The sequence below is a fragment of the Maniola hyperantus genome, chromosome 7 (genome assembly GCF_902806685.2).
Source record: "Maniola hyperantus chromosome 7, iAphHyp1.2, whole genome shotgun sequence".
NCBI classification, from domain to species: Eukaryota; Metazoa; Arthropoda; class Insecta; order Lepidoptera; family Nymphalidae; genus Maniola; species Maniola hyperantus.
This window is the reverse complement of record NC_048542.1, coordinates 3,084,211-3,103,028: the sequence shown is the minus strand read 5'-3', so window position 1 is coordinate 3,103,028 and position 18,818 is coordinate 3,084,211. Positions and strand designations below refer to the sequence as shown.

The 18,818-nt window shown below is 36.1% G+C and overlaps 2 protein-coding genes and 1 pseudogene across 2 annotated transcripts in view; 1 reads left to right on the top strand and 2 right to left on the bottom strand.

The window, feature by feature from the left end:
* Positions 1-18,818, bottom strand: part of LOC117983663 (plasminogen receptor (KT)) — a 174,094-nt gene that overhangs the window by 15,462 nt on the left and 139,814 nt on the right. The window lies entirely within an intron of this gene.
* LOC117983857 (EARP and GARP complex-interacting protein 1) overlaps positions 1-18,818 on the bottom strand; it is a 72,385-nt gene that overhangs the window by 13,406 nt on the left and 40,161 nt on the right. The gene's annotated exons all lie outside the window — the stretch shown is intronic.
* On the top strand, positions 6,262-17,931 carry LOC117983858 (uro-adherence factor A-like; annotated as a pseudogene).

Genomic DNA, 18,818 nt, shown 5'->3' with positions numbered 1-18,818 from the left:
GAAATTTAAATTAATCGCTATTTTGCTACCAAAATAAGGTTTTACCAAGGTTTGTCCTCTATACGTACCTAAGCCACACGAGTAGATATATAGACCAGAGGGGAAGCTTCACACTAGCTCACGCACACCACGACGTGCCACGGACGCTCCGTGCGCCCAGCTTGGCGGCAAACGGAGCGTCCCACGTCGTGGTGTGCGAGAGCTGCGTTAGAGTGAGTGAACCTACAGCCAGCCGCTAGTATGAAGCTTCCCCTCTGGTCTATATATATATACTCGTGTGCCTAAGCCATTGATCAGATTGTGATGAAATTTTGACTGAATGCTGAAGCATTCAATCAGAAGACGAATTAAGACATCGACTTTTTTTAGGAAGATCCCAGAATTTCGAAATCACGGAGTTCTAAATTGTGGTATAGATAGTGTGAAGCTCATAAGCGAAAAACGTTTAGGTCTTCATTTAAAATTCACTATGATATGTATAATGCACAACGCAAACTTTTCGTTTTCCAATTTAAACGGGTAATCTTGACATTTGCATAGATATTGGGTAATACACAGCTAGGAGAATTAGACGTGCCTGCAATCACCCAACCGGAGTATCAAAAGCTACATGTGTTTCTAATAGCTGGGAAATAGCGCTTAATACTTCTATGTATCTATATGAGGCTGCAGAAAATGAAAAGCAAAGTGCCGTAGAAAAAAGGAGAGTTAACAAAAGACCCTCCTGTTACAGATGTAATAGTTGACGGATGTTGGAGTAATAGGTCTTACAAAAAAAAACTATTATATAACTATACACCCTCAGATGCTGCTGCTATAATAGGTAGGGAAACAAATGTATCTGAGTATTAAAAATAAATATTGTAGCATTTGTACACAGGACCGAAACAAAAACAAAGCTACCAAGATCTCACCAGTGCTATAAAAACTTTACCGGACCAACTTCTGCTATGGAGTCTCGCCTTATTATCGATGGAAACTCCAGTACATACACAAGAATTTTAGACGTAAGGACGTAAAGACGCAAGAATTTTAGACATTTGAAGTTGTGGACAGACTCTAGCAATGTAATGGAAAACTTCACTATTTCAATATTAAATCAGACTTTATTAAATTAAACCGCTTATAACATGAGTGTTAAGGCGTCAGAGGCATATGTATTTTACTTGTATCAATAAACGAGCCTTGGAAATTACTGGTGGTTTATTTTATAATTCATGACATGACAGAGCAGTGCTGAAGAACCCGATTTTGACTCATTTCGTTTTTATTTCAAAACACATCAGTGTTCATCATTCTAAGCCCCAGAGTAAAACTGCGGCACTGATACGGTCATTAGTTTTTTTTCCTTAATTATCAAATATTTTGACTTTTTCCTGTTTGTGTCATTAATACAACGCAGCGGACCTACAGTGCCCTGCGCGTCCAATACAACAATGTGCTGAGGGCGGTGTTGAGAAAGCCTCGCCACTGCAGTGCGTCGGCAATGTTTGCGGATGCTCGCGTGGATGATTTCTACGCGATCATGCGCAAGCGTGCCGCGTCCTTGATGAGCAGGCTGTTGAGGAGTACCAACACTCTTCTCAGCGCATTGTCCACGAAATTGGATAGCCCTCTCTGGAGGTGCTGGAGTGGTGCGCACATAGGTGCAAAGAGACCCCCTCGGGAATTATAAATAGGATTAGTTTTAATTTTAGTAGAATTAGTTGTTAAGTTAAGTTTAAGCTAGTAATAAGTAAGTACTAACATAGGTTAAGGAATTGTTTCTGTACTAACACACAATTATGGGTGTACTTATGCCTGCAATAAAAGTTTATTTATTTATTTATTTATTTATTAATTATACATAGATTTTTAATAAAGTGTTACATGTGACATGTCCACCCTCGTTGAGCAATTGCTAAAGCCCTATGTCATTAGATAAAGCATGGAGGAACGGGGGGTGAGGCATCATAGTACAAATTTGCCTCAACAAGGAGTGACCCGCCTGGCTGAGGGCCATCTGGGCTCCAACCAGAGAGGACTTAATGCAAGGAGGGTACTAGGGCGCCAACACTCATGCTAGTCAGAGAGTGGCATTTTGTGAAGTTGTGGATAGTGTCACAACCAGCACTCTTCAAGCTTCGGGAATGTTCGCAAATACACAAAAAAATATTGTAGAAGCAGTTCTTCGGGATCTGGAATAAAGTTTGTTGGAAAGTTTTAAACTTTTTAAGGGAAAACTAAAGGGCTTTTCGTTTCGGATCGGATGAATATCGTTTTTGATAATTTTGGCTCCAATATAATTTATCGCGCAACAAATGAATGTTTAAAGGCATACTTGCAGCATTTTGTTCTGAAATCTATGAAATATTAAAGCACTGCAAGGGAAATGAGCCTTATTGTGTGGTAAAATATAAAGAATGGCTTAGTGGGACTCTTATAAGTGGTCAGCTAAAATAAAGCGTTACTAACAAAAGCGAGATGTTATCTCCAGTCTAAAAAGTTCAAGACATCCTAGATGAAACCCCACTCCACGTCTAGTAAAATAAAAGCTCTCTCAAAATTAATGAAAATCCTTTGCCACTTTCTTCTGGCAAAAGCTTAAGAGACAATAATTAGTTTGTGCCCTAAATCCGATACAGCTGCAAGATACATTTTAAAGAAAAATTCATTTATCCACTGAGCCATATATGTCTGAAGAAGCTCTTTTTATCTCAATTAATAGAAATGTGTCAGTCGAAACTGATAATCAATTTAATTTGGATATGAAAAATCGTGGTTAATATGATCCAAATCCACCACATCTAATTAGTGAAGTAGAAGATACGAGAAGCGAGTCAAATATCTGGAAGACGAATTAAATACATCGACTTCTTTTTTGAGAAGAACCCAGAATTTAGAAATCACGGGATTTCAAATTGTGGTATAGATATGTAGTTTGAAGCTCATAGGCGAAAAACGTTTAGTTCTTCATTCAAAATTCACTATGATATATATAATGCGCAACGATAAGTTTTTGTTTTCCAATGTAAACGGGTCATCTTGAATACTGCAGCTGTCGCTGGTGCAGTTGGCATAGGTATTGGGTACACAGCTAGAAGAATTTCTATCCGGATAAGACATGCCTACAATTACCCAACCGGAGCAGTGTATCAAAAGCAACATGAAATTGTTTCTTGAACCTGGGAAAAAGCACTCAGTACTTCTATGTATGAACCTGCAGAGAATTAGAAAAAAAATGCAGTAGAAAAATGTAGAGTTACAAAAGGTTCCTGTTACAGATGTAATAGTTGACGAATGTTGGAGTAAAATATCGTACAAAAAAAAACTATTCTGTATCCTCAGGTGCAGCTGCTATAATAGGTAGGAAAACAAAAAAAAATTGTATCCAAGTAATTAAAACAAATATTGTAGTATTTGTACACAGGACCAAAACAAAAATAGTCCACCAAGTTCTCACCAGTGCTTTAAAAACTTCGGATCGTCAACTGCTATGGAGTTAAATATAATAGTAAAAGGCTTTAAAGCATCAAGCAAGGCTGCTGCCTTGCTTGATGCTTTAAAGCCTTTTACTATTATATTATGGTCGCCTTATTTCCGATGGAGACTCCAGCACATACGCAAGCAGTGTTAAGTGAAAAGGCTGCAAGTGAAAAACGCATAAGATTTTCTGCCCAAGAAATTGAAGATCTCTGTATGAATGTAAGGATTGAAATGGCTCTCTTTGAAAATGGATAATATCGTGGGCGTTATTTGTCTCAAGCTCATGACCATCTTTTAACGACTCCGCCGACCAGTGTTGAACAGGAAAGAGTTTTCTCTTCGACTGGTTTGATATGCAACAAAATAAGATCTCGTTTAAGTAATGAAAGTTTAGATGCGCTTTTGTTTTTAAGGTCCTGTTATAGAGAGAGAGTAGAAAGCTCTTAAAAAGCTAACTTGTATTTCTAAGGTTAAGCCATATTTAATGAATACTCAAAAGGAAGTATTATGTTAATTTATTAAGTTAAATGATGAACATTTGATTTTTAACAGGTTTTCAAGTACATATGCCAGAGACGATAGAATATGGAGAAAGGCAACTCACAACTCTTCAAGCAAACATAACTAGATGTATCACTATGAATAGATGGGTGAGAAGAAAAGTCGGGATTTCAAAATATTCAGGCCCGGCTTTATAAACAAGCGATGCCCTGTCATAATGAAAAAGATTTTCATTGCAGCAGATTTTAAATCACTTTGCCAATTAATTTATTGAACGAACAAATGTCCAACCTGTACTTGATATAATTCATGATAAACTGTTAGAAGACAACAAATTAAGGATTGTTCAAGGCAATAACCTCAACATGCTGATTTACGACTTATCGCTCTCGAAAACTTGAGAGCTCATGGTGTGTGGTAGATGGTATAACGGGATAGTTAGAAGACAACAAATTAAGGATTGTTCAAGGCAATAACCTCAACAAGCTGATTTACGACTTATCGCTCTTGAAAACTTGAGAGCTCATGGTGTGTGGTAGATGGTATAACGGGATAGTTAGAAGACAACAAATTAAGGATTGTTCAAGACAATAACCTCAAGATGCTGATTTATGACTTATCGCTCTCGAAAACTTGAGAGCTCATGGGATGTGGTAGATGGTATTACGGGATAGTTAGAAGACAACAAATTAAGGATTGTTCAAGGCAATAACCTCAAGATGCTGATTTACGACTTATCGCTCTCGAAAACTTGAGAGCTCATGGTGTGTATTACGGGATAAAACATTTCTTGAAAACAAGATTTTACCGTCTATAGAATATAGTATACGCGCTAGAATAGCCGCTGTGTGAACGTAGCCTTACTGTGTAGGTATTCAGTGATTAGTCACAATTATCATAAATTAAATGGAAACCTACCTCACTTAACAATTACTAAGAATATCTTTTTTCTCCCATCTTTATTTGATTGTCTTTGATTAACTTTTTTATTAGTCCGCCCCCCAATTGTGTAAGAATAACCATTTCATGGCTATCGCAATAGTCAAGAAATTCTGCCCTTTGATTGGTTGATTCGCTGTTTACATTTTTTCACAGCCAATCAAAGGGCAGAATTCTTGACGATTGCGATAGCCATGACATGGTTATTCTTACACAATTGGGGGGCTGGTTTATAAAACAAATATCAAAAATTTGATTTGTGAAAGTGGTTCAGACCCACACTAAGGCCCACTTTCACTATACTACACTACTATACGGGAGCTCGCCGATCTCCTTTCAAGATTCTAGGTCAACGGGAAGTACCCTATAGGTTTCCTTTTGAGGTACGGAACCCTAATAAACAGTGAGCCCGCCAGTCGCCCGTATAGCCTGCTAAACTCGATCTAGATTTTTCACCGCGGCCTGCACGGGTAGAAATTTTGCGGCCGCCAAGACCGGACGGCTTGTTGCACTGGAAAAATCTATATATGGGCGGGAGTGAGAGCGTTAAGAAAATTTGCATTGTGTTTAAAAGAAATTAGTCTGAAAGCATACCTACAGCACATGAGTAGATATGTGCCTGTAGGTCAGAAAATTATTTATCGCTTGCCGCACTTTTATATTTTATATTTATATTTTTTAGGTCTTAAAAAATATAAATCATACAATAATAATAGCGGGTTAGGAAATAATTTTTCCACACCCATGTCATATGTATGATAAAACTGGTAAGAATATTTCATTATCACATGATGCCAGACGATCAGCCTATATATAAATAATTCTTCAATTAAAACTTTATAGCCAAAATAGGATCGTTTAGAATTATTAAGAAAAAATTAACTGTAGGTATGGCAAAGAATTAGAAAGTTGTAAACTGAATTATGAGTCTGACACACATACCTTAGAAGTTCAAATAGAAAGATTGCAAACTTCTTTACGTCCACTGGCAGCTAAGTATGACTCTTGCCAAAAAAATATGATGTCGGAGAAAACACAGACTACTGATGAGGAAAACTTACAATGAATATTAACTACATTATTTGCAAAATAATAGTAAATTTTGTACAAAATTAGTGTATATTAAATAAATGTTGTTTCTTGTGACAATTTAAAGTGTGTGCAAAGATTAATGGCCGAAAACAAGATAAAGTTATTAACTTTTGAGGGGAAAAAAGCAGCTTATAACGTCACCAAAACAGAGTCCTGACTCTCAAATTAGAAAAAAAAAGATTCCGACGAATTGAGAACCTCCTCTTTTTTTTGAAGTCTGTTAAAAACTCATAAAATATAATTTAACAGGTCGGCGTATAATGGTGGCCATATACGCAACGAGAAATCGTTACGATCGGACTGTACAGTTCGAACGGTAACAATAAATCGCTACATGTATGTTATAAAACTGTACAGTTTCGACCGATTTTTTAAGACTGTGCAGTCGAACGGAACAATACAAAAATTTCAATTGATTAATCGGAATCGGAAGAACTGTGCCGACTGATCGTAACGTGTATGCGCTCGTTCAGTTTTCGTGTTCAGTTTTGTCGTCAGTCGCAGTTCGGGTGGACGTGCGCACGCGTCATGGCGTCTCAAACTAATCGCGAATGGCTAGAAGAGTTTATTGAATTATATCGCAGTGAACCTTGTCTTTGGAATACTAAAGGCAAAGAGTATCACAATCGTGAATTAAAACGTTCGGCGTACACTAAGCTGATTGAAAAATTAAAAATAATAGACCCTAGTGCTGACAAAGATGCTGTTGTAAAAAAAATAAACAACATTCGCTCTACATACAAAAAAGAGCGTAAGAAGATCGCTGATTCGAAGAAATCAGGAGCAGGAACCCAAGAAGTATATAAACCAAAACTATGGTATTACTCTATGTTGCTGTTTTTGGACGACCAAGTTGAACCCAGACATTCATGCTCAAATATGGAATCAACAGACAACGAGGTAAGTTATTTGCGTGATTATTAAACAGACTGTTCCAATAAGGTCGGCTTTTCTTATGATTTTTTTTATATTTTCTTCTATAGTTTTTAGCCCTGTGGTGCCAGCAGAGTAGAATAGCACTAAATTTAATATGGTAATGTGAATATATGATAAGCAAATCCACCATACTGAGACATGCTCTATACTTAGTTATTTATATTATTACATGAATTCTTCCTTCTTTCACGTTGTACAGTCCGATGCAAACTTTATGTCCCGCGGAAGTTAGCTGCGAGTGAAGTTTGCGCTGGTACAATCAACTAAAGAATGATTTGGCTACTTTTGACATTTTTTTGAAAGTATGTAATGATAAAAATAGGAAGTTCTATTATCGGCGGGGGACGCACGGGGTAACGCCCCGCCTCCGCATTCCTCTCGCGCCCCGCTGATACCTAATATTGTACTCTGCGCATGGACACGCACGAAGTTCGCGAGGACATAAAGTTTGAATCGTACTGTAGCAGTCACTGCTAACTGTGCTGCTAAGCAGTGTACTATGGTAGCAGTCTCGAAAAAAATACGTACCTACATATTAATACTTAGTGAATTAACGTGTAGGTATTTAAATAAAACTAAGCAACTTTTTTTATTAAATGTTTTATTCTTAAAGCTTCTGTTTAAGCATAGAATAGTTAACGTATAAAATTATTTTGCCACGGAACGCTGCCTTCACTTGCAAAGTATTCCATGTACTCTTCTCTGACTTTTTTTGCTGCAATTGAGGTATTACCAAGATTTCTTATTTGTAAATTAACTATGGCTGAATCCAGTGTATCATATCCTTGGGTTATTGACCCTTCATCAACATTTTCTACGTCGAAGCATTCTCGTTGACAGTAAGAACTTTCTGACGTCTTCATTAAAAAATTATGTAAAGCACAACTGGCCATCACGACAGACTCTATTCTCTTCGGATCAATACTAATTTTTGTGTGAAAAATTCTAAATCGAGATGCTAAGATCCCAAACGCATTTTCGACAATGCGCCTTGCTCGTGATACACGGTAATTTAGAATTCTGGTTTTATTTGTGGTTAAGTCTGCTTGCCTAAATGGTTTAATTAAATCTGTTCTAAGTGGAAATGCATCATCAGCCACAAACACATAAGGCAAGTTGCCTTATGTGTTTGTGGCTAGTGCTATTTGCGACAACTGTGTCGGTTGGAATACACAACAGATTATTATCAAGTTTTTGAAAAAACATAGTGTTTTTGAGTACTCCACCATCTGAAATTCTTCCATTGGTTCCAAAATCACATAAAATAAATCGATAATTTCCATCAACGATTGCGAATAATACCATGCTATGATGGTTTTTATAGTTGAAATACTCTGAGCCACATCCAGCTGGAAGAAAAATTGCTATGTGTTTACCATCCATTGCGCCTAAACAATGCGGAAAATTCCATCTCTTTTCAAACACTTTGGCCACATCCTTCCATTCTTCTTCCGAGCGTGGGAACTGTAAAAAAATTAATTGTTCTTTCAGGAAATTGAAAGTGAAGCACAGTCATCTCTGGCCGCCCAGTCAACTTCACAGTCATCTCCAGCCGCCCAGTCAACTTCAGAGTCATCTCCAGCCGCCCAGTCAACCTCACAGTCACCTACAGCCACACAGTCAACTCCAGAGACTCGTTCGATTGCAAACACATCATTTAATAGGAGTTGTTCAAAAAGGAATGCAAATGAAATCCTAACTACTGAAGTTTTACAGTCTGTTCAAAACCATTTCAAAAGGCCAGCAATTAGTAATGATCGATTTGATATTTTTGGAGCAAACGTTGCAGCTAAGCTGAGAGACCTCACAAAACATCAACGTATATTGGCCGAAAAAATAATTAACGAAACATTATTTCTGGCAGAGATGGAAAATTTGACTATTTCACACCAAGTGACTGATTCAACCAGTGTGCGTTTCACTAATTATAGTTACAATGTTCCCAGCCCCGTTTCACATACTCCCAGCCCTGATTTAAACATTCCTAGCCCTTATCAGAATTCAAATTTTGAAATCCAAACTCATTTAGGTTCCCAGTCAATTCTGCAAACTTCTCAACAAGTTCAATCCCAACAAATACAAAATTCAGCGGCTGCTTATTTAACTACTTTTGATATTAATACAAATTAATAAACCGTCATTATTATGATAAGTACAAATTAATAAACATTATATTCTAAGTAATTAGTAGTTTTTTATTTCTTACCTTAAAATATTCTTTGCGGAGAACCTTATATATTGCTTCACAGGTTTCCGGTATTATGCGACCCAAGGCTTTTTTTTTTTTTTTTTTTTTCCTTATTGTTGAGTGCCAATTAGCTACTCAATTATATTACGATCTAGCCTAATGTATGACTAATAAGTAATTTTATTTTAACCTAAACTTATAAATTATCTTATATACTAAGAAATTGTCCACTGACGCATCTTAGTCTTTCTTGATTTGAGATATGACACTTTGTTCACGTGTTCTTTCAGCACTTACACTATGTACACTATCACTAATCACTATACACTAACTCAAAAGGTTTGGTCCTTTTTAGTCTTCTCACTGTCTCCGTTACGTCAAGCAGCTGGATTGCTTCAACGTTAACGTGGTGGTGAAGCCTATAGTCGTGGGCTTTGGCAGATTTGGTGATAACTTTATGGACGTATTCAATTTGAAGGTCCCTATGAATATCATCATTTCTGATGTACCAGGGTGCATTTACAATATTCCTGAGTACTTTGTTTTGGAACCGTTGGATGATTTGGATGTTACTTTTTTTGGTACAGCCCCACAGCTGTATGCCTAAGTCCAAATGGGCATCAGGACTTGTCTGTACAAAAGAATCTTGTTATGTATTGACAGCGAGGAATATCTACCAAGTAGCCAATACATTTGTTTATACTTTATATCAAGTTCTTTCCTTTTTTTCTTGACATGAGCTTTCCAGCGCAACTTCACATCAAGTGTCATACCAAGGTATTTAGCTGTATCCACGTAGGAGATTTTTTGGTCGTTTATGAAGACAGCGTGATACTTTTTTGTTTTATTTGTGAAATCTATATGAACTGACTTTGATTCATTTAGCTTTATTCTCCACTTTTTAGTCCATTTATAGACTTTATTTAGCGCTATTTGTAGGTTACCCACTGCCTCTTCATGTGTGCCTCCTACGGCCATAATGGCAGTATCATCAGCAAAAGTGGCAATAGTATTGTTTTCAAGGTCTGGAATATCGCAGGTATATAATAGGTACAGGACCGGCCCTAAAACACTCCCTTGCGGAACTCCAGCTTTTATACATTTAAACTCAGAGTAGGCATCTTCTTGTCTTACTCTAAATGCTCTATCTGTTATGTATGATTCCAGGATATCTGCGAATGATTTGGGTAGCTTGTTTCTAATTTTATGAATCAAACCTTCATGCCAAACTTTATCAAAAGCCTTTTCAATATCAAGAAATACCGTGGAACAAACTTTCTTTTCTTCAATTGTTTTTTCTATGGTGTTAACAATTCTATGTACTTGATCAATAGTTGAATGTTTCTCTCTGAATCCAAACTGATGATCTGGTATCAGGTTTTTGTTTCTAATATTGGTTTCATCCTCTTCAGTAGGAGCTTTTCGAATAGTTTTGACATAATAGGCAACAAAGAGATAGGCCTATATGATGTTGCTTCATGAGGTGGTTTTCCTGGCTTAGCTATCATAATGACCTCGGCCACTTTCCACACATTAGGCACGTACCTGAGTCTAAATGCAGCGTTTATTATTGTGGTGAGCTTAACTATGGCTTTCCTTGGAAGGTTTAATAAAATTTCTCTCGTAATTAAATCATATCCAGGAGCTTTCTTGGGACCCAATTTGTGCTTTATTTCTCTACATATTTCTTTGGGTGTCACTAGTTTGATGTCTACATCTTCTTTGATTTCCCTAGTAGAGTCTTTTTTCTTCTCCTTCGTATGGCTGAAATATATTCTCTAAGTGGTCTGCAAATCGTTTAGCCTTTTGGTCGTTATTAATCGCCCACTCATTGTTTTCTTTTTTAATTGGAGGAATATGCATTAGTGACTTGTCCATATTCTTTGTCGCTTTCCAGAGTGAATAATTGGTGCTCCGGTCATTTGTTAAATTTTGAAGGTAATTGTCCATAGTTATTTGTTCATACTTTTTGATTTCGCGCTTGATTTTTTTTGTAAGTTTATTCAATATTCTTTTATCTAATGGAGATCTAGTCTGATGCCATCTATTTCTTGCCCTTCTCTTTTCAGTTATTAGATTTAATATATGTTTCGGATACACTGTACTTTTAGGTATATTTTTATATTGTGATGGAGTATTTTTCCAGGCCGCCTGTTGTATGTCTACAACAAATTGATTGACCTCTTCATTTAGTTGTCCTGGACATTTTAATGGTACTTTTAGATTAATGCTGTAATTCAGTTCTTGTTTAAAGCCTTCCCAGTCCGTCTTTTTACTTGCTAAGGTCGGAGTAGATTCTTTAAATAAGATTGTTTCGCTTAGTGTAAGTAATATTGGAGAATGATCAGAGCTCATGTCATGTCGTTCTTCAATTCTAAGATATTTAGGTGATATATTTTTGTAGATAAAGAAGTCTATTAGGTCTGGAATTTTACCAGGGTCAGTCGGCCAGTATGTTGGTTTTCCAGTGCTAGCTACATTACATTTCAGTTGCTTAATTGCTTCTAGTAGTTCTTTTCCTTTAGTCGTAGTTAATCTAGATCCCCAATAGGTATTTTTAGCGTTGAAGTCACCTCCTACGATAAACTTATTTCCATATTGTTCTAGAAAACTAACATATTTATCTTTTTTTACTGAGTGCCTTGGCGGACAATATATAGCTACTACTATAATTGGATACAGCTTTGTTTGTACGTGTATGGCCACAGCTTGAATTTCTTGTTCTTCATATTTGCTTTCCTGGAAGTGGTAGAGATTTTCTTTGATAATTACAGCACTGCCACCCCTAGCTGTATTATTAGGATGTAGCGCATGGTAGACTTTATATCCTTTAAATCTAACGAATGACTCTTTAGTGAAGTGTGTCTCGGATATCAGACACACGTCAATATTTTCCATATTCAGGACTACTTCTAGCTCGTGCTTATGTTGGAGTAGTCCGTTAGAGTTCCAAGCCATAATTTTGAGGATATTATTATTCATTATTTCGATTTAATTGTAGCTTTTTTGGTGCTATCTTCAAGTTTTTTTAGTCGCTCATCAAAGGAAGACATGTATTTTAAAATTGAATCTAGTTTACTTTCAAGATTGTTATCTGTCTGTATGTTAGATTTAGCTGCAACAGTTTGAGCATATGTCATTTTATTTGACGTAGTATTTTTTGGAATCTCTTGTTTTTTGGTAATATTATCATTAGTTCCTAGTTTTCTACTTTTCTACTTGCTGCGGATTCTTGTTGCTGTCTATACGGTGCTGATGACTTTTTAGTATTATTTTTTCTTATGCTTTGCATTTCTTTGGCTATCATACACCCCCTATAATTTGCTGGGTGTGATCCACCGCAATGCACACACTTTGGTTTCTCATCTGCTGGTTTTTTGCAGTCTTTAGTGATGTGTTTTCCGGTGCATTTTACACACCGTGGTTCCCGAGAGCAGTATTTTTGTGTGTGTCCATAAGATTGACACCTTTTACATTGAGGTACTAACTTCGATGTTTTTAGGGGTTGTATTTCTACCTTGCATCCTAGGATAGACTTAATGTTGTGGATCTTGTTGATATCCTCATTGTGATTAAACGTAAGCATAAACATATTGAGTGGCTCCTTGCTCTGCCATCTTAATTTGTTTGCCACGTCTTCTATTTTAAATCCTTTATTTGTGAGGTCTTCCATTATTCTACTCGGTTGGCATGTATAATGCAATTTTTTTGCCATAACTCTTATTGGCCTTTCCTGCTTATTCTCGTAGGAATGCCAAATACAATTATTTTGGGTTAAGAGCTTACTAATAGTTTTATAAGCGTCTTCATTTTTTGTATTAATTTTAACTGTCTCCTTGCCCATCATCTTCACGGTGAATGAGTCCTCAGATGAGTTGTCACTCGGCAGACTTGCAGTTATTAAATCGTAAAACGATTGATAGTCTATCACAGCCGATACGATAATGGGGGGCGGCTGAGGCATTTTTTTAGGTTTCCTTCCTTCATGTTTATTTTCAGTATCAGATTCCTGAGTCTGAATGGGAGACGTGTTCAACTTCCTTTTTTTCCTGCCTTTTACTCTAATCCATTCAGTTTCTTTAGCGAGCTCTTCCTCATCAGTACAGTAATCAACCGGTTCAGTTGAGCTCTTTTGAGTAGAGCCAATATGCTCGGAATATCTAGTTGATTTCGATCCTGACAGGGCTTCAATTTGCCTTTGCAGCTCTAAAATCTGCTCATTCATGGTTTTTATACTGAGCTGAAGGTTTTCATTTTCCAGATTTTTTTCCTTTAGTGCTTTATAAATATTCACATTCTCTTCTGACACTTGGGTGAGTTTCGTATATAGGAATCGCTCAGTATCCGTAGTTAATTTAACTTTTTGATGCTCGCCCATTGTTGCAGTATACAACTAGTATAGCTGCAATACAATATTTTAATTTAAAATAATATGTATTTCACAGTCCGAATCGCGGTAACTGGGTCATTATGACGCACGCGGTACGTCCGGCGCGGCACGCGGGCCGAGTCAGCGATTTTACGTTTTAGCACAATACGCGGTTGTTATTGACAGAGATTGAACACTGACTGACCCAAGGCTTGAGATGAAATAATACTAGAGAATTTCAAATCTTCATAATTTCTTCCTGTTGATAAAAACCTCAAAGTAGCTACAAGCCTGTCATGGGGTGGAATAGCATTTCTCATAATAGTGTCTTGCTTCTCGATAATTGGTGCTACCATATTCAGTAGATGTAAGTACGTATCATGATCCATTCTTAAAAAATTATGCCAGTCTTTTGGAAACATCTTTAATTCCGCCAACAAATTGACATGAGAATGAACTCTTCTTTTCATTAGCCATTCTTTGCACCAGATGCTACGATTTTTCCGCTTCACTTTTTTTTCCTTCAGGGCGAATATTAATCCAACAACTGCTAAAACGTCGTCCGTCGAAGCCATCGCTGACACGTGTGCGTCGGCACCGTTTATTGTACCGTCTGATCGTAACGATTTCTCGTAGCGTATATAGCTTGTATGCCATGTACGATAAACTGTACCGCTCGAACTGTACAGTCTGATTGCAACGATTTCTCGTAGCGTATATGGTCACCATTAAAGGAATGGATAGTTGGGTGTTCTGATACGAATAAGTTATAATGTTGGTGTTGCATTTTTTTTCTGTCGAAAAGAACGTTTGGAATACGTCTGATTAAATAACGATTTAAATAATTTACCTACTGCCATAAAAAGGCATCAAAGTTCACAAAAACATATGACTTCTGTAACTTCTTTTCATCATTTCAATTTGGCAATTAGCAAATAAAATTTCAAATCATAACTCGCGTGTCCACCACAACCGTAGTGTTTTTTAGAGGTTAATTGATATTGTTTGTGTTTGCACAACAAGAACTGTTTTAGAGGTCACAATGAGTCCAAAAATTCATTAAATAAACGCAATTTCTTAGAACTTGTATCGTTACTTTCGAGATACGATTTCGTTTTAGAAACACATATGCAACAGCAAAAAACGCCAAATCAGGGCCCAGTTATTCGTCTAACAAAATTCAAAATGACAATTCATTCTATAGCCGAGGTGTCAGTCTTGAAACTATTCGGAAAGCAGCAGCTTGGACCGAATCCTCTAATGTTTTTTAAAATACTATAATAAAACGTATTAAAATCAGGTCAAATGGATTTGTTTCGAATTTTATAGAAGGAGAATAAAGACTTCGTCTAATCATTCATATGGTAATCATTTCTAATTTTTCTTTTTTATATACCTCTTGTATACAATTAAAATACTAAAACGGACATAATTGTTACTATTTTTTCGATGCTCTAAACATCTGCATGTAAAACTGTACAATTTGTTTCCGTTATTATTTACGAAACACCCGATGTGAGCAACAGAGAGCAGTTGTGCACAATTCTCAGATATTACTCTGATAACGATATTAATGATCGCTTCTTGGGTTCTATTGACGTGTTTGAAAGTCGTACCTCGGGACACTATTTCTAAAATTATTTTAGAAATATTAAATAAACAAATGCAACAAAAAATTAGTAGCGCAGAGCTACGACGGCGCTAGTGTAATGTCCGGTTCAAGAAATGGAGTCCAATCTAAAATAAAAGACGATTGTCCACAAGCAATTTACATTTGGTTTAACGCACATATTTTGAATTTAGTTTTGTCTAAATCATGTGCGCGGATACCTGAAGTCAGCTCATTTTATCAGCCCTTCAGGCTCTAGTTATTTTTTAGTAATAGCACAAAATAAGCTGCTGCTTTTTAATGATACGCATTGTGAAAAAAAATATCTCACTCACCCTTAATTCACCACCATTATATTAATTATTCACCACTTAACCTCTAATTTATTTCTGTGATTTGCGTCAACCCTCAAAATTGGGACGGTGATACAATTTTAGTCGCGGAAAATTCTCACAATTTGTTACAGTCATTTAATTTCAATTTTTTTCTCTCAAGTTTCCATGATATATTTGCTAGAACAGACTGCGTGTACAATATAATTCAAAAATCACAATTTGATGTCGATTATTGTAGCTAGAAAATAAATACTCGTTTTAGTCATGGTTATGTATCGAATTCCGTTCTAAATTCTATGATACTTACGAAAATACATTGCAAAATAACTCTGCTCCTCGTTTGAGACACAATGTAATTTGTTCGAAAACAGTACAAACGGCTATATATTCAAGTCATTGAAAACATATTTTCTGATATTAACGATCGATTTTCAGAAATTTCGACAAATACAAATCAGATTTTTCCAACAGATGCTCTAAGATTCATCATTTGAAATTTACGAGAATAATTTCGACTTGCAAACTTTGAAAAATCAAGTGATTTGTTTATATTCCTCCCCTAGTTTAAGGAACTCAATGTTTACGAATTAACTGATTTTATTATTGAAAATTGTCTCGAAGATTCCTTTTCTGAACTGTTAAAGTTAGGTTTTCTAATCTTAGAAGGACCCAACAGATAGACTTCGAGATGGGAAAGCTGGATGAATTATTGATTTTGAAAGCAGAAAATGTGAAGACCTTAAAGAAGAGATCATAAATGATGAATTAATTAGTGATGAAAAGAATAATGGCTATTTTACTCCAAGCATTCCTGGTGGATGGTGATGGATTCCATGGCCTTCAAATTATCAAATAATTATTTCCATAAACTAGAGGTCCAATACAAATTAATTCAGAATATCAAATCAAAATGTCCTATACCAATGGATTGCTCGATCTTATATTCTATGAGTGGATCAAAAGCTGAGTGGAGAATACCAAAATGTGACATAATATCTGTGAACAGTACAATACAATACTTTGAACAGTGGCAACACAGTTGTCTTTGGTTTTGTCTATTAATATGTCTGACCTAGTTGTGTGAGGAATCATTGCGTGTTATATAAAGAAGTCGACATGTTAGCTCTGAACCTAAATTAAATACAGATATTCAAGCTTCCAGAAAACTACTTTTATTTCACAAGTCCTAACAATATCAAACAAAGATGGATTTCTAGATTGTCGATGGTAGGTATTATCATATTGAAAGAAGATGTTGTGCTACCTCATTTTAACTTTTTTAAGGACTTGGACTTGACTCTTGGACAACCACGACTCGCATTTATTTATCAAGGTGCTTTATTTCAAAAACAGTGGGGTTACAGTTTTCATTCCCCCTTCATTGTAGCCACAAACTACAACCACTTGACAGAAGCGTTTACGGCCCTCACAAGAAATATTTCAATAAAGTCAGCGACAACTGGCTAGCCAAGGTGACTAACCTTGGAAAAACAATCACAATTTACGATATTCCGGAATTGTTAAAAACATCTTCGCCAATTAATTATTATATTGCTCCCATGCTAGATGTACTAAGGGAAGAAGAAAGCAGCACTACCACATATTTTATTAATGATGAATCCAAACGTTACGTAAACGGATTTGTTTTAAAAAAATGTAAAAGGGAAATATGCAAAACTTGCAACAATGAAATATCAGGAGTATGTAGCACTGGAAGCTATATTTATGAGCGGGATGTAACGAAAAAGGCGCTTAATGTCGCATCTGAAAACTTGCACAAAAGTTTGACTGACATATATACAAACTAACGAATAAAACTCTTTCATAAATGCTTGAATCGCAAGCAATAAAAGAAAATATTAAGACGCAAATTGGAACATTATGCGATTTTGGTTTTTTGACTTCACATTAAACAAATCTTACAGTATTTTTAATTAATTTGGCTTTAGTATTAGTATATACAGCTGGCGCAAAAACAAGAGTCTGCAAAGATCTTTCAGTCTATAACTACAACCTACAACTCCAGACCAATATGCGAAATAACGATCCTACAATCATTAAGCAAGGAACTCCCAGGGAATTGCGAACTCACAACATTTTCAGAGCATATCGACACCTTTAATCACTTGGGAACAACCAATGGATATTTCTACTAAGGTTTAAACCCCCTTACGTAGTTGAATGTGGAGATAAAATCGAACATCATGAGATCTTTGGCTCTGGGATCATCTCGTTAAACCCAGGATGCAGATTCTACACAGCATTTGTAACATTGAATGCAGAAGAAGACACCATCACCAACTTCACTCATCCAATCGTTATGGTGAACATTGAAGATGCATGCACTCCTGAAATACTAAAACAATCAATTCCACCAGAATTACAACCAATCACAGCAAAAAACATACCACTAGACTCACTGCACGTCATCAAGTATCAGATCAAAGTACAAAAACAACTTCAGCTCAGCAGAGCATCAAAACTCCTTCAATCATAGTTATTCCAATCTCAAGTACTCTTTTGCCGCTATGGCACTTCAATGCTCATTTTCAGTGAAGGTTCCAGAATTTTAATATTGCTGCATGACATTTACTTGACAAAATCAAAATCGCTGAAGCATTGTGAAATGCATTTGAGGTGCCTTTAGTTGATCATAGACTAGCACCAGATATCATAAAGCGTGTACCTCTAAGAGACGTGAATCGTACATAGTCCGTCGAAGTAAGGTGGAACAGCACATACTTGATGTTGCAAAGGCTTTTAGAACAAACAGTCAACTTTTACAGTGTTGAATATGGCAAGATTGATACTCTTTTTTCTAATGAATGGGATATTATAAAGAATCTCACAGCTGTTTTAAAATTATTTTATGAGGCCGTACTTGATTTATCATTTAGTGATGCATGTATAAGATAAATGGTTAGAGTTGCTATTTATTTCTTGAAATTGCTACTAAACTCTTTAGATTTTGCTTAAGAATTAATTTGTAGGCGTGTCAATGTTATAATAGGTTTTACTGTCATAGATTCCGTGAAAAGAAACGTTGCATGAAGGAAGCTTTACTCTGTGAAAAGAAGCCATCTTGGATTAGCCGGCAGAGTTGGATTTTGACAGACACGCGTAGGTTGTCTGATTCAGAATTCACTCTAGCCATTTTATTAGAATTCAGATTAGCTTAGGTAATTCGAGATAGGTAGCTTTTAGCGTGAATAATAATGATCGTGATATTTAATTCTGTGATTGTGATAATGTAAAATGTTTGTGTTAAATCGTAACCTTAAAGTAATTCTAACCTTTAATGCTATCCGGTGACTTTGTCTGCAAAGCACTATTAATAATGTTCGCGTAGTTGTTAGACGAATGTGGAATATTAATTATATTGGT